Genomic DNA, 12335 nt, shown 5'->3' with positions numbered 1-12335 from the left:
GCTAAGGACACACAGACTGACCCTGGCAAGAGTTCAAATTAGAATTGAATGTTGCTTTCTGCTCCAGTTCCAATGCTCTGTGATTTTCTTTCTTCCTTGAGTTAGATTTTAGGAGAGTATTAGGCTGACAGACCTCAGCACTAAGAATAAGAAACACATCTTTATTGAGGACATGAAGAAATATGTGTTTAGGCAGAAATAATGATTAGTATATTATATACAATTTCTCATTTGATACATCAGACTAAAACAGTAGATATTCCTTTCATTTTACAGGTGAGGAAACTGAGCTTCAAAGAAGTGTTTCCAAAATGTCCATTCACTGAATTGATGCACATATAATCATTTTATAACAAATAAGACCTTGAAAAGTATCCCAAAATATCAGTTGGATTTTGCAGATTTGCTATTATAGGGAAATAATACATATTTTACCTTTTATTCTAGTGTAAATGGTGCTCTTTGTACCTAAACCCTTTCAAGACACCCATTTCTACCTAAAAACAAATTATGTGAGTGGCTCTTACCCACACTTTTATTTCCCCAGAGTCTATGTTCAAGGACAAAAAGAGCAAACAGACTGCACATCTGCCCATCTGATCTGTTCAATTTCTTGTGAAAGACCTTTAAAGGTCTTTTAATCTATCACTTTCCATTCTGTTTTTTTTTTTTTTGAAGTATTGTTTTTATTGGAGCCCTTGAATGATTTCTTCTAAAACTTTATAATTTTCTGCAACAAATTCTAAGCTACATCTGATGGATCTAGATGTTTTTTCTTTTATCTCTAGACTTATTTTTTTTTAAGAGGCTTGCAGTGGGAAACAAAAGAGAAGAAAAATTAAGTCAATTGAACTAGTCCTGAATAAAGACCCTGAAATTTTTTCCACACACTTTCATATTGGAAGGAAGGAAACTGCTTTGATACAGCCATAAGAACAAAATACAAATGTTCTAAAAACTTCGGTTTAAATACGTGAAGACTTTTCTATCCTTTGCAAAAACCATCTGACTTATCTCTACATACCACAGAAAGTAATCTCTTTAGAGATTTGGTTTATTGAACATAAGTGTCTTTTTGGAAGCTTTTATCATATATTGGTTCAGCATCTAGGGGCACTCTATTTGGAAGCTGAATGATAATAAAAAATGATCCTGATCATCATAATATTGAGATTACTCTGCAAAGGCATGAGCTAATGTCCCAATCATTCTGTTATCCGTCATACTCTATGATGGTGTTTGTTGGTTCAGTTTTGAGTTACAAATGAAAGTCTAATCACAAATAATAATTCTTCAATACAAATAGTTACTTTCCCTTCCATGAGAAGAGAAATAACTCAGTATTCATAGGCAGAATTACTTCTGTAGATAAAATGAAACATCTAAAGGAAGAAAGTGTTAACAAGTTATTACACATGAGAAAAGGATTAGAAAATACTGTGAACAAAGAAAAAATAGATTTCAAATGTATTATACCCAGACCATGTGGCATCATTTTGCCTGTTTAGGAGTACTTGGTTGACATAATAAGGGCATAGCGTACCAAAGAGTTGACAGCTCTTATGGTTTGAAAATCCTAGAAACGTGATGGGGTTTTGTGAAGGTACTTGACTTCCCCATGATTTTTTTCTAGCTTTACTGAAGAATAATTGACAAATAAAACTTTATATATTTAAAATGTACAATGTGATGATTAGATATAACATTAGCACTATGAAGTGATTGCCAAGAGCAATTTAGCTCACACATCCATCACCTCACATAGTTAACTCCTTTTTTTATTTTTTTATTTTTTGGTAAGCACTATTAAAATCTATTCTAAACGAATTTCAAGTGTACAATCCCATATTATCAACTATAGTGACCTCACTGTACAGTAGATCCTCAGGACTTATTCACCTTATAACTGAAGGTTTGTACCCTGTGGACTACATCTCTCCATTTGCCCACCCCCCTCCCCCACCAGGCCCTGACAACTACCATTTCTACTCTCTTCCTATGAGTTCAACTCTAATTTTTTAATGCACCACAAATAAGTAATACAAGATTTGTCTTTCTCTGCCTGGCTTATTTCACTCAGCATAATGCCCTTCAAGTTGACAAATAACATTATCTTTATCCATTCACTGCTGATAGACTTTAGGTTGTTTCCACGTTTTGGTTATTGTGAGTAATACTGCACTGAACATGAGGGTGCATATATCAATTCGAGATATTGATTTTATTTCTTTCGAATCTATACGCAGGAGTGGGATTGCTTGGTCATATGGTAGTACTATGTTTAATTTTTGAGGAACTTCATACTGTTTTCCATAATAGTTATATCAATTTACATTTCTACCAACAGTATACCTGGGTTACCTTTTTCCACATCTTTGCCAACACTTGTTATCTCTTGTCTTTTTGATAATAGACATTCTAACATGTGTGAGGTGATATCTTGTGGTTTGGATTTGCTAGTTCCCTGATGATGAGTGATGTTGAGCACATTTTCATGTACCTCTGGCCAGTTGTATGTCTTCTTTGAAAAATGTCCACTCAGTCCTTTGCCCATTTTAAAATTGGGTTATTTGGGTTTTTTGCTACTGAGTTGTAAGAGCTCCTTATCTATTTTGAATATTAACTCCTTAACAGATACACCGTTTGCAAATATTTTCTCCCATTCCATAGATTGCCTTGTTTATTTTACTGACCGTTTTCTTTGCTATGCAGATGCTTTTTAGTTTGATCTTGTTCTCCTTGTTTATTTTTGGGGTTCTTTTGTCTGTGATTTTTGGTGTCATATACATGAAATCACTGCTGAGACCAATATCCTGAAGCGTTTTCCTGTTCTCTTCTAGGAGTTTTATGGTGTCAGGTTCTAAATTTAAGTCTTTCATTTCAAATAAAATTTTTCAGTGATGTAAGACAGGGGACCAGTTTCATTATTTTGAATGTGGATATCCATATTTTCCAACACCATTTATTGAAGAGACTATCTTTTCCCCATTGATGGGTATTGGCACCCCTGTCAAGCATCCTTTGACCATATATGTGAGGGTTTATTTCTGGGCTCTGTTGCCTAGTTTTGGGCCAATACCATACTATTTTGATTACTGTAGTTTTGAAATTTAGTTTGAAATAAGGAAGTGTGATGCCTCCAGCTTTCTTTGTCATTCTCAAGATGATTTTGGATATTCAAGGTCTTTGGTGATTCCATATGGGAATTTTAAGATTGAATTTTATTTCTGTGAAAAATGCTATTAGAATATTGACAGGGATTGCACTGTCAATAATAGATCACTTTGGGTGGTATGGACATTTTAACAATATTAATTCTTCCAATCCAAGAACATAGGACATCTTTCCACTGGTTTACATCTTATTCAATTTCTTTCCTCAGTGTCTTACAGTTTTCAGCACACAGATCTTTCACGCCCTTGGTTAAATTATTCCTAAGTATTTTATTATTTTTGGTGCGGTTGTAAATGGGATTGCTTTCTTACATTCTCTGATAGCTTGTTGTTATTGTATTGATTTTTTCATGTTGATCTTTTCCTCTGTAAATTTACTGAATTTGTTGATTAATTCTAACAGATTTTTGCTGGAGCCTTTAAGAGTTTCCATATATAAAATCATGTCATCTGCAAACAGAGACAAGTTTATTCTTCCTTTCTCATTTGTATGTCTTTTATGTCTTTGTCTTGCCTAATTGTTTTGGCTAGAAGTTCCCATACTATTTTGAATAGAAATGAGGAGAGGTGAGGTTCCTGATATTAAAGGAAAAATTTTCAGCTTTTCACCTTTCAGTATGATGTTGTCTGTGGGCTTGTCCTGTACGAGTTTTATTATGTTTAGGTACATTCCTTCTATACTTCATTTGTTGACAGAAGAATGTTGAATTTTGTCAAATACAGGCATACCTCGTTCCTTGTTTTGTTGTGCTTTGCAGATATTGCACTTTTTACAAATTGAAGGTCTGTGGCAACCATGCACAGAGCAAGTTTAAAGCCATCATTTTCCAACAGCATCTGCTCACTTTGTTACTTTGTCATACATTGTGGCAATTCTCACAATATTTCAAACTTTCTCATTATGATTATATTTATTACAGTGATCTTTGATCAGTGATATTAGATGCTATTACTGTAAAACTATTATGCCTCACTGAAGTCTCAGATGAGAGCCTCTTTTAGCAATAAAGTATTTTTTCAAACAGGCACGTACATTTTGAAAGATATAATGCTATTGTACACTTAACAGATTACACTATAAATATAACTTTCACATGCACTGGTGAAGCCAAAAAAAATCTGTGAATGGCTTTATTAAGATACTTGCATTAGTGATCTGGAACTGAACCCACGATATCTCTGAGGCATGTCTACACTTCTTCTGCTTCTATTGAGATCACGGAACATTTATGATCTGAGAAATCAAGGTAATCAGGAATTGGTGAAATGTGGGAAGAATTAGACTGAGGATGAGAGGAATAACTCTATTCCAAGGCCTTATCTTTACTAAGTTTCTACTTCTCAAAAATTGACATATTTTTCTTTTCCTCTTCTCTTTCATTATGTCACTTTATTTTACAAATAATTATTGAGTTCTTAAAATATCTGCCAGACCCTGTCCTGTGACTGAGGATTCAATAAAGACCAAAATAGACACTGTCCTATAGATTTATGGTGAGTGGTGAGAAGAAAAGTACAGAAAGTCATGACAATAGTAGGGGAATTTGACCTAATCCTCAATAAATGACTTTATAGGAGTGGCCTTTGAACTAAGAATTGAATGATGAATAGCAGTTAATTAGGGAAAGAGGTGAGAAAAGATCCTTCCAAGTAGAAGAGGCAGAATTTCCCTGAGTTAAACTTGATGAGATAAAAGGAGCTCAGTGAATCTGAGTAACTAAAAGATTAGTATGGCTATAGGAAAAAAAAAAAAAAAAAGTTGAAGAGGAGAGTTTGGGAGATGAGGCTTCAGATGCAGAAAGGTCTAATAGCCCTGCTAAGAATTTTGGCCTTTTATTCTAAGGTAAGTGGTAATCCATTGACAAAATTTTGGAAAGGTGGTGGTGCTGGTGGTGGTTTTCTGATTTGAGAAGACCATTCTGGATGCACAGTAGACAATGGAATGATTAGAGGAAGGGCTAAGGTAGATGCTGATGATGAAGTGAGCCCCTCCGTAATCAACAGAACGTGAAGTTCTATCAGTTTGATATGCTAATAGTAACAATTTCAATAGATGTCCTTGATGTTTTATTCTCCTGGACAAGCTCTTTAACCTCTATACACATATGCTCCCTGTACAAATACTGCTATCCCATTATAGAATCCCTTTCAAATATCCTTTTTGAAGTTTGCAGCCTTAAGTCCATAATGTTCATCTTCCCTTCCCGGACATACATACCTGATTATCATGGTTACCCTACTCCCCTGCTAACGACCAGGAAATTCTTAAAAGGGTTCTCTCTGTACAATCTTACCTAAAAGAAAGCATGTAATTCTGATGTGTTACAAAACTGCTGTGAGGTGTTCCCAGGCCGTGGCTTGTGTTTGGACTCCCTGCGTCCATCCTGCAATGAATTTGTTATAAACAATAAAGTCTGGTTTTAAATTGTGAGTCTGTGGTGTTTTCTTCATAATAATGTTGGTAAAATAAGAGATTTTAGTCATTTAACAAAACCATGACTAGATAGTGGCAGTGGAGAGAGAAAAGAACTTAGTTGAGAAATATTTAGAAGGTAAATTAGGAATGTGATGCTGAATGCATGATGGTCTGAGTGACATATGAGAAGAGGGTTTCAACGATGAGACCAGATTTCTTGCTTGCAGAACTGAATGACTGATGATGCCAGTCACTGAGTTATGGGACCACTTATAAAGAAAAGGAGCCAGCCATACTAAAACCTGGGTTAGGAGCATTCCAAAATAAGTGGGGGTAAACATCCCCAAAAATCTCCAAGGTGAAAAATAACATGGCCCATTCAAGTAAATGAAGAAAGTCCATCATGACTGAGGGTATGGGATTGCCAAGGGAAAGAGCAAAGCTGAGGTTGGACGGCTAGGTTCATGCCAGATAGTGTATAGTACTGTAGGTTATCATGAGGAGTTGAGATTTTAGTCTAAATGCAACAAAAATGTAATAGTGTTAGGCATGTGAGTTTGTAATTTGACTTAAATACTATGAATATTATTTTGTGGTTTGTAGTAAAATCAGTTGAGGAAGTAAAACAGTACAAACAGGAGAAAAGTTGTTTTGGAAAACAGGCAAGACATAATGATGACCTGGATGAAGAGGTGGAAGAGGATACAAGAAAAGAAGTGCAAGGAATTAAGAGAGAGTTTGAAGATAAAAATTCATAGATCATGCTAAGGTTTATATGAAGAAGTAGGGCAAGTTGTTAAGAGGAAAAAATCAAGGAAATACCTCAGGTATCTTAGTAAGTGGTGAAACAGAGCAGCGGGGAATACCAAAAGGCTTCTTGAAGAAACAAATTGAAGGTCACATTTTGGATATGTTAAGTAGGAGATGTCTGTGAAATAGTGAAGTAGAGATGTGAAGCATCTCTTGTAAATGTGAGGTTGAAGTCCAAGAAAAGATCTGCTTTCAAGATGCAGGCCTCCATGCCAAAGTATGCATTTTAAATCCGTGGAAATGATGGCAAACACTTCGAAGAGAGGATTGAAAAGAAAGAGAATTAGATCCAAATGAATTCACTCTCAAGAGTTCACTCTCATGACTTCACCTTAATGTAGTTACTTCTCAAAGGCCTCATAGCCTAATACCATTCCATTGGGAGTTGGGGTATCAACATTTGAATTTTTTGGTGGGGTGGAACACAAACATGAAGTCCCTAACACCTATCCATTGCAAAACTAAAATTTCTTCATATTTTACAAGGAATTTTATTCCTCCATGACTTTCATGCACTTTATTTAACTCTCTATGGTTCCCTTCCATCACCCCTGAATATCTAGTAACTTCTCTTCCTTTCAGATGCAGTTGAAAAAGCATCTTTATGAAGCTTACCTTGATATTCCCAGGAATAGTTAATGACTCCTCTGTAAGACAGCTTTTTAACTTATATGATATTATTAAGTGATATTTGATTTATATTGTAAAAAATAAGTATTTATATGGCCATCATTCTGGGACCAATCTTCTTAAAGGTAGACTTCATATTTAATATTCCTTGCAAAACAAATAGCATAATGGCTTACGTGATCAATAAATGGTTACAATATACAGACTCTAAAATCCAGGGATTGTGCAAGACATTGGTGTAGCTTGGGTCATGTCCACATTGATGTTTTTTAAGTAAATGAACACCATGTCAGAAACTGTGTAATACAGTCAACTCTAATCCTTGCAAAAACTTTGTATACATAAAGGAACTAAGGCTAAGAGAGACTGAATAAATTGTTCAGGCTCATATAATAAGTAACAAGGCCAAAATTTGATAATCGTCCTACCACGAGTCAACATTCTCTGTACTACACCAATGTTTCTCATAGAATTCTCAGGTTGTAATGTCCAATATGGTAGCCAAAAGCAACGCTTTGCTATTGAACCCTTGAAATATGATTTATCTGGACAGAAATATGATATGTATGTAAAATACACTCCAGATTTTGAAGTTAGCATGAAAAACAATGTAAAAAATTAATTAGTATATTGTTTACATGTTGAGATAATATTTTGTGATACATTAGGCTAGATAAAATTTATTATTAACATTAAATTTCCTAGTTTCTTTTTACCTTTTTTAATATGGCTACTAAATTTTTTTAAATTACATATGTGGTTTTCATTATATTTCTATTGGACAGCACTGTTGTAGCACCTTTCTCATACTAAGTCTGAGAAAGGACACGTCCATGCACAAATACAAATAACAATAATAAAATGAAGGATATGATCACTATCTTAAGAGAGAAATGAGTAAAGTGCTTTAGGATTTCATTAATAGGAAAATCCTTTGTGACTGATGGGAATACGGGAAGGTAAAATTGACTTGAAGAATGGGTTTGGTTTTAATGAAAAGAGATAAGGTGAAATGGCTTTTAAGTAAGAAAAGAAATATAGCAATTGTAGGAATTGGGCAAGGAAAATAGCAAGAAATTAATATAGTTTTGTAGAACATTGAGTTAGAAGTAGAGGAGCCATAGGACTTAGGAAAGTTATATTGGGGGGCTCTCAAAGTCAGGGAGAAGAAAGCAGACTTTCTTCTGAAAGCTATGAGAAGTTATAGAAGGTTTTTATTCATTTGTTTGTTTTTAAAAAGGAAAGTAACATGATTAGAGCCTTTGGAGTATGGCAGATGGATTGGCAGGCAAAGAGAACTGAGATAGAAACGAAAACTTGTGCAGTAGTAAAACAGAGTAGTGATGAAAATGTGAACTATGATTTCAGCAGTAAAAATGAAAATTAGGAGACTGTGGTAAACTGTAACAATAAGTGCCACCCAATGAATGACACTTGACAGTATCCATATTTTTGTGGAATCTCTTCCTACATAGACCATGGAATTGGTTTATAACTTGTTTTGTCCAGAGGGATGTCAGCAAACAAGCCACAAACACAAACAGAAGTTTGATTAGCATCTGCACATCTCTTGAAAATCTGAGACCATTGTGTTGTGATGATAACTGGGAAGACCACATGGAGAGCTCTAATTGGCCCTAGCCATTCTAACCATGTGAGTTGACCTACCAGCTAACTGTTAGTTGAATGATTGTTCCAGAGCTAAATCAGCAGAAGAACTACTTAGTCAACCATAGACATATGAGACATAATAAATTATTGTTATTCAGCAATAATGAATTGATATAGAGAGGAGAGATGCAATAGATTTGGTGGAGATAATTCTACAGAAATGGTAGCTAATCAGATGTAGGGGAATAGAGAAAAGGAAGAATCAAAGAGGACTCTATGATTTAAAGTTTAGTGAGTGGAACAATGACAATGGCATTTTCATGCATAGTGCAACCTAGAGGCAGATTGATTTAGGGAAACTGAAGAGCTAATATGGAATATACTGAGTTTGGGCTATAAAAAATTAGATATGGAGAAAGAAGAAGAGAGACTTGGCAGCTTTCAACAAAGAAATGATAGTTTCAGAAATGGCACACAAAATATTTAACAACTAATTTAGCACAGACACCAACCAGTCAGAACAGATACCATTCATAAGCAACTAGTACGTATAGGCCAGTTCACTCTGGTGGGATTATCAGGCCTGGAGAGCTGGACCCTTGAAAGTTGACAAGGTACCAATAGACATGTTGAATCCAATGTTATAACTCTGCAGTCTATATGATAGGGCAGGTAGTAGAACATATAAAGAGTTACCTTCAACATAGGGAGAGTTTAATTACCAAAGAAATGTATTCAAAAACAAATAGGAAGGAAAATTTGCAAGGAGGACAAGAGACTAACTGAATGTACATGAATATTAGAAAGAGAATAGGAGAGAAGACTGACTAAACAGTGGATGACATAGGGCTGATGGTGATAAAGAGTTGAGAGTTAGAGAAGAGAACATTTGAACTTCACACTTGACCCAAGGTTCCAAATGTTAAAATGTAATGGTTAAGACTAAGACCTTAGGAGTTAGACAAAGCATAGTTTAAATCCTGACCTTACCATTTATCTGCTGTGTGATCCTGGAAAGTAACCTCTCTAAATATATCTGTAAACTAGAAAAAGTAGTATGTACCTCATAGAGTTGTTATGATGATTAAATGGATTAACACATATAAAGTGCATGGATACAGTAAAAGCTCAGTGTATTTGGTTGCTGTAATACTGTTATTATTTTATTGCTATTTTTACTTCTGGTACTATTCAAACTGCTAGAAACTCATGTTCTCTTCCCACTTTCACTTATCATTACTTGGACATTCTGTCTTTCCATTCCACTATTCCCAAATTCTAATAATACTTTCTACATCTCAGATGTATTTTTATCCCCCAGAGGAACAGATGGTGATAAGAAGGAACCAGCAATGTTTTCTACCTGCAATTTTCCCCCCATTCTCTTCTCTTTTTTTAAAACTCTTTAGAGCTTCTGGCAGTCTACATGTTAGTTTTGAAACAACTTCTCCTCATTGCCTCATCAGTTATCTCTGAACTGTTCTTTAAGTAACAAATAAGTGTTTTTCACAAAGCATTTAAAAATATTATTAAAATAAAGGATAACTTGCAAACACAATTTGGGGGATTTTATTAGCATCCTAGCATAGGTGGAGATATGCAAACATATAATAAGCTTCTACCAAGGATCAGCCATTGTCATATGTTTTCTCATTTAATCTTAATTTTCATCTCAGTCAATCTAAAGAGCTATAAACTTCACAGCAGAGGCATTAAAACAACTAAAGTATATTTATATCATGGGAAGTAAACAATGCAAACAAATTCTTGACATCTTTGGCATCAACAACAAAGTAAAAAAATAAGAACTTGAAATAGTTGTTACGTCTACTTCCCATTATAGTTTTCCTAAAATGGTTCTCCTCAGAAAAGCTATTCATAGTTAGTGATACTAATATCAATGCTCTGTTGCCCACACCTCATGTTTTCTAGATTGCTCTAAATAGAGGAAATTTCTTTTTATTTTAAAGCTCTTACAGTTACTATAATGTACTAAATGAGATGTCTTGGGAATTCCTAAATAATATTAAATAGGATATTTGGTAATAACTTAACAACAAAGCAATACTTTTTAGGGAGTATTTATATTTGAAAATTTATATTTGAAGTTTCAATAAAACATATCCAATGTTAAGAAGAAAAAAATTGTTAGCTCAGACTTACCCATAAGGTTTATTCTCAGGATAGTAAGTCACATGTGAAGATTAGAGAAATGAAGGCAAAGATAATCAAGTTTGCATACCACGTTTCTGAAATGTGAGAAACATTTTGAGCCAAGCCTCAGACGCATTTCAAACACAAACAGTATACGCTGCTGGAAACTGAAACTTGAGTTGTCAACAAACCTAAAACGGATTGCGAGACTCTGAACTATATCAAAACATATGACAGAAACCACCTATTTCAAGAAAAAAGGGAGGGGGGAACTATATGATACACAAAAACCATTAAAACAACTTACCACATCGACTTCCCTAAAGTCAGCAGTCTCTCAAATCCACAGTTCAGTCATTTCAATTATAAAACAACAAAGTCACACAGTTCTGGTTTTTTTTTCTCTTCAATTAGGAAAAAAATGCTGAATTTAGGACTTTATAGATTTCCTATAATACTCTTCCTTTCAGTAGGTGGTCTTACAATCCTGCTCTAATTCTCCAAATCCAATTTGTACAAAAAGTCTAATCTGAGCTCCACAACGGCACCAGATTGGCCACTATCACTCCTGTTTCCTGAGCAAACCACTGACTTCCCTCCGCCAGCTCAGTTGGCTGCCCTGCCACCTACTCTAATTACACTGTACCTTTTCAGTTGCTTGCTTTCTCTTTGTCTTCCTTTCTCATTCTCAATATCCTCTCCCAATCTCAGCTAGTCTTTTTTTCCTGAACCATTTATATCAATCTATAGGAAAAAAATCCAACAACAACCTTTTGCTAAAATAACCTTAAAGACACAGATTAGAATATGATTGTGTCAAATTACTTAAATAAGTGTGACTAGAATGGAAACAAAATCCCTAAACCAAAAATCTAATTTTGAATCCAAGCTTTGCCATCTACTATGTGAACCTCAGAGAAACATTAAAGTCTATAGATTGCATTTAGGTTTTCATTTAGAAAATGGGAATAATAGTACTGTTGATAAATGATAAAAATACAAAAAATAATTAACAACTAGCAATATGCATTGAGTGTTACTGTGTGCCATTTCCATGTATTATCACTTTGACTCCTCACAGATATATAAATTCAGGATAGAATTACGATTATATTCAGTCCTAAAAGAAGGAAACTGAGGCACTGAGAAATTAAGTAATGCAATTTGTCCATGAACATATATTAGTAAATGCTGAGACTGAAATTCAAAACCAAACGATCTAACTCTGTAGTGAGCCTTTAGCCACAATTCAGTCTTTTTAATCTCCCTCACTGGGTTGTTCTAAAAAGTCAAAAAAAAAAATTGTATGTGGAGATATTCTGATATCTGGAAATTTCTGTTTAGCTAATATTAATATGTTCAGAAGATTGGAGAAGTAATAAGAGTTATTCTCAAATTTCCTGTTTTTCTAATTTTCATTTTAAATAAAATTCATTTTTCTGTTAGTTTTTATTCCTAATATCATACTCACCCACAGAATATATTGTTGTTTATAAATATTCAGTGCTCCTCTCTGCAGGTGAAATATATATCCCTGTCCT

The 12335-nt window shown here is 34.4% G+C and overlaps 2 protein-coding genes across 5 annotated transcripts in view; both read right to left on the bottom strand.

The window, feature by feature from the left end:
- Window positions 1–11395, bottom strand: part of LOC103020647 (amylase alpha 2A (pancreatic)) — a 29073-nt gene extending 17678 nt beyond the window's left edge. Inside the window, exons 1-2 of one of the 2 annotated variants that reach the window (XM_007169501.3) lie at window positions 11102–11395; window positions 10804–10889 (exon numbers count right to left, since the gene is read on the bottom strand). The gene's annotated coding sequence lies outside the window, so the exon portion shown is untranslated. The remainder of the gene's footprint in view (window positions 1–10803; window positions 10890–11101) is intronic. The other variant, XM_007169502.3, reaches the window with a different exon arrangement.
- RNPC3 (RNA binding region (RNP1, RRM) containing 3) overlaps window positions 1–12335 on the bottom strand; it is a 70349-nt gene that overhangs the window by 9897 nt on the left and 48117 nt on the right. The gene's annotated exons all lie outside the window — the stretch shown is intronic.

The sequence above is a fragment of the Balaenoptera acutorostrata genome, chromosome 1 (assembly GCF_949987535.1).
Source record: "Balaenoptera acutorostrata chromosome 1, mBalAcu1.1, whole genome shotgun sequence".
Classification (NCBI taxonomy): Eukaryota; Metazoa; Chordata; class Mammalia; order Artiodactyla; family Balaenopteridae; genus Balaenoptera; species Balaenoptera acutorostrata.
This window is presented reverse-complemented; position numbering and strand designations above follow the sequence as displayed.